Source organism: Malurus melanocephalus, unplaced genomic scaffold, assembly GCF_030028575.1.
Source record: "Malurus melanocephalus ecotype Western Australia unplaced genomic scaffold, MMel_1.1 scaffold_269, whole genome shotgun sequence".
NCBI lineage: Eukaryota > Metazoa > Chordata > Aves > Passeriformes > Maluridae > Malurus > Malurus melanocephalus.
The window spans coordinates 1-5,092 of NW_026623501.1; positions in this window are offsets into that span (position 1 = coordinate 1).

Sequence of the window (5,092 nt, forward strand, 5' to 3'; positions counted from 1 at the left end):
AAACACTCTCTTGTACCTCTTCCTCCCTTCTTCCCGCTTTGAATGAATTTGGTCCTCACAGAAAACCAGGAATGCAACAGCTACATCTGCCTGATAGCAAAAGGCAAGAGCACCCTCTGCACATCCTGAATCCATGAAAATATCCCTTAGATTTGGCACTAAGCTGATGGTCAACAAAGCTACCCAGAGCCTGAAGCAGTACAGTTTGATTTAGCCATGCACACCTTTGTTAGAGGATTAGSAGGACTCTATCATTGTGATGTTTGAATTCTAATTGAAAAGCACTCTCTCCCATGCACRTTGCTGGTCTGGGGCCTGGGAGGAGAGGTGTGTGTGTGTCTGTGAGGGCTGTGTGGGTCTGGCATCTCTTTTGGGTCAGGAAATAACCRTGCCTAAATCCCATCACACACCAGCCCAGTAAATATTGTGGGATTTTACAAAACCAGTGGGCACAGCGAGGAACTGGGACAGGAATTTCAATCATCTCTGCAGAGCCCATTTAGAAATCTATCTGATGTATGTGAGTGTCAACAAACACTCACAAAATTTCATCTCTGCATCAATTTGCAAAACAGAAAAAATGCTCCATGAACAGCAATACAGCCCTGTGTACACAGCTGCCAGCAGCTGCCCTCTGGGGCGATTCCTGTAATTTTCTGTATTTTGCTCAGCAAAGTGTCATTTATCATGAAGACTACCATCAACAGATGAGCTGAGGATGAACAGTTCAGAAGGTCTGTTATCCCCARCCCTGAAGCACAGAGGAGTTTTGGTTTGGGTATTCTCTGGGAATCTAACTTGGCTCCACAGCACAGGGSTCTGCAGTCAGTGGAGTGGTGAGGTTGGGCTCACCAGACTCTCCCACTATGGATGGGGGATGTCATCCCAATCCCTAACTCTGGGCCCCCTCACTGACCCTCTAAATGCTCAATTCCTGATCATTCCATCTCAGTGTTCCTGCTACAGCACAGTGCTGGCATGAGGAAAACCACAGAGCTGCCTGTGAGAGGCTGTTCAGGCTGCCCGTGTGATCCTGCAGCTCCAAACCACTGATCACCATGCCAGAGCTTCTCCCATCCCTCTCAAATATGCACCTACAGACCAGAAGGAATTACTGACTCAGACAAGAGTTAATGTCAGCAGGCAGGGAGAGGAGAGGACCAGGGTGAGACAATCTGGACTGATCTMCAGAGTCTGACTGTACCAACACTGAACTCAGTGTCAGCTCAGAGATGCTCAGAGGGGACAACCCTGCAGCTGATTGCTCACAGCCACAGAGCCCCAGCCCAATGCCCATGGAAAAGGGCAGGACAGAGGTTGTGTTTTAGCTCAGGTATTTGCTCCTGCTCTCCCTGAGTGCCTCCTCYCAACATCTGAGACCTTTTGAGTAGGAAAGCTTCCCAGGAAAAAAAAGACTGCAACATTCATTTCTCTCTGAAAGGACAAAGGGAGGATCGAGTCCAAGCTGTTTCTCCTCAAATCATGGATCAATCAAGCAGCTCTGGTGATGTCACTATCCCTGGCACTGGGATCTAATTTAAAATTACCTCAAATCTGAAAGATTGATTTTCACCATCAGCATTTAATGTCTGCTGTATCTTTCTTTTCCCAGCAGAGAAGAAAAAGAGAAAGGAGGAGAGAGAGAGGAAGAAGGAGACGGTTCAGATTCAACTGCAATTTAGCATTCATTTGCATTTTTAAATTAGTTAAGCTGTGGACCGTTGCAAAGCAATGACAGAGAATTTTTGTAATAATTAGTCTGCTGGGAGTGTAGAAATGGCTCTACAGGCAGGTTGCACTGAGAGGGGAAGCAATATCCCAATGCTCAAACYGGGATTTGCACAGACAAATTTACTCTCCCTCATATGGGGCCAGATCCAGCTCAGCAGACACAGAGAGCTGCAGCTCAGACAACTTCATCTGCTCTAGACAATAACTGCAGCCAGTGCAGAGAGAGGGGTGTTACACTATGATTCATCTCAACCTAATGTAAAAATCTAAATCAGGCCAGATGATTAGATACCTGGAGTGAGGTGAGAGCAATCTCACCGCTGTTGTTTACAATATAATCTTAAATTCTTCATCCTCTTGGTGCGTGTCAGCCTCTCCTCAGTGGGCTCCACACATGTGACGGCTCTGCCTTCCTTCTGCAGCTCCAGCCACGATTCTCTCAGTGCCTGTAAGGAGATAAATCCCTCTCCTAAATCCAGGGGAAAGTCATCCTTTCCTCAGATCTGACGGTAAGTGCTCATGGAAGGGGGAAAGGGAGAATCAGGATGAGAATGAAAATGGGCTGAAGGATCCCCAGTTTTGCCACATCTCTTTCTTACTGTGACTGCTGTTTTTTGCTTCAGTTGTCCCTCTGGGTGAACTGAGGCACAAGGAACATTCAGTGATTTTCCTGAAATMCTTCCCCTGGTCTGAAACATCCACCCTCAGTGCATTTGCATTTATCCAGGTCCACCACTCAAAAATGTGAMCCCATCCTCTTCCAAAGCAGCACCAGCCTAGTCCCAGAGCCATGGAATGGTTTGTTTTCTCTCAGACATGATATGGGATTACAGAGCCTCAACATTTTACAGATCCTTAGTCTGTAATGGTGTGCCACGTRCATACATATGAGAAACAACAATTTTTTTTTTTTAAATTTCACTTATTGTTTCCTTCCAAAGAAGTCCCCATGATTTAAAAATCATTCCACCTGCATCAAACGCATTAACTCCATGACCACAAAATAGGCACCCCATAATTCTGACAGCAAAGTGAGTGCAACTGGATTTCCCTGAAGGAACCCRAACCTTTACAGTTTTATTACCTTGTCACTCTGAGTTTTCAGAGGTATCAATCACAAAAGTACATTTTGTTTCAGCACAGACCTAAGTGACTTGATCCAAACTATCTCTTTTGAGGACAGAAGTGTCAGAAGAARATGAAAGCTAAAATAAATAAATGGATCATGGATACCAAGAGTAAAACATGCTCCATTTCACATTTTTTAGTCACTTGTTTAACTTTTGGAGCTGGCACAACTTTCTTGCTTGCCCACCTGTCACTTTGTCATCTGTCCAAGTTGAGCCCATTGTACCCTCCCTTACTGAAGGACTGAATTAAGAGAAAGCTTTTCTGAAGCACCTCCAGCCATCCAGAGTAGATCCTTTTGTTCCCAGCCGGGCAGGGAGACTGGAGGTGCACAAGGGCCATTCTCAGTGCCCTCTGACACGTCCTCACACCCTCACCCGCTGAGGCACAGCAGTCTATAATGATGTTTTTTTCTGGATATTTCCATGTAATGAGAAGTTCAGCTACCCCTGTGCCCCACAAAGTACTTTTCCATTGAAATAAGATCCCATAAAACCTGTACCTTTAGACAACCCCCCACTCTGACATAGCCCCAGTCTYTCTATTTTACAAAATAAAGGCTTCAGTGTTTATTCTCCTGAGTTCGCCTGTGTTATCTGTGTTATCTGTGATTGTCTTGGAAACCCAGCTCACCCTGAGGCCAGCTATTAACATCTTTCAGCATAACAAAAGCCTTTATTGTCCCACTATTTCACATGCATTCTGTCAAGACACGCAGATGAATGAGTTACCAGGGGGTAAGTTTGGGTATAAATTTACAAGGCCTCTACTCCATCATAATTGTCTGTATTCATATTCTCATTCTTCATGCTCATCCAGATGTACTTGGAAGTGATTTGTCCTCAGGAAAAAAAAAAAAAAAAAAGAGGTGGGGGTTGGTTGCTTTGCATCTGCTCCTAGAAACAAAGAAAAGGATGTCCTGGGGTTTCTTGAGGAGAAGCTGACATCCTGGGAGATCACCCCCTAATCTCTCCTGGGAACGTGGCCTTCCTTCTGTGGCATCCATCGTGTCTATTCCACATTATTAGAAAAATTTTTAGTGCAAACATGAAGCCAGATATTTAGTTTGAAAGACTCGTCCGAGTAGTTGAAGTGTTTCAGTTGGAAGAAAAGGTTTTAGCGGTGAGAAAATACAGAATGGGGTTTTCTGCACTGAAATTCTTCACACTCCACACATATAAGCAGCCATCCATAAAGGACATGCACTTTACATCACCACAAGACTCTAATTCAAGCCCAGTTATAACATTTCTCCAGATACCACCCCAGAATGCTTCACAATCTGTATTTTTGCATGTGCCCCAAAGCTTTTGTTAGCGTGACTATGATGGCTCGTGGGCATGATTTGCTCACATTCCCAGCTGACAGCCAGGCCAGGAAAATCTCAGTTTGTATAGGCTCCCTGATTCCTTTTATTATTCAGTGGATTAACTAAGAATCCCACAATGGCTCCAGTGACTGTTGTGCTCTCAATGAAGTAGCAAATAATTGAAAACACTAAATACATTATAACTGATAAAGGCAATACAATCCCAGGCACAAATATTAGAGAACTCACGAACTGAGGGAAGCTAAGAATAATAAAGATCATCTTCAGAGAGATGTGCCATGAAGGGCAYTTATCTCTCTAAAGCAGTTCAGTGCAGCCTTCTAACCTGTGGTGCCATTTCACCTTGGATGAGAACAAAACTGAAAAAGTTCCCCAMGTCCATCTTGTTGACACGTAACTTACTCAGAGCTTATCTGCCYTGTGAGTACTCTGACTTCAGTCATCTGCTCACACCAGCAGCCCAGATTATTTTATTCTTTCTGACTACTCACCCAACCCACCAATGCTGGGATTTCTCTGTAATTGTGAGTGCCATATGGTGCCCTAATTATTTCAGTGTTTGTTGTACTACCGTGTTAGATAATGGAAATATGGGGAGAGTCGGGCATTTTGAGGGAAAGGCTTGCTCAGTGAGCATCATTTACTACAAACAACTCCAGGATGCCAAGAGCCACATCCAGAAAATGAAAAAAGCCTGGGCATAAGAATACCAAAACCATCATCTGCCTGGGGTCTTACAGCAGCACTGYAGAAATGTGACTGGAGTTGGATTTTATTTCTCTTTCAGATTCAATCTCCCTGTGGCTAGAGAACACGACTGCTGTGCATAGGAATAGAAAAGTATAATGTTATTCAAGACTATGACATTGTTATTCTAATTTGTAAAAAAAAAAAAAAAAAAAA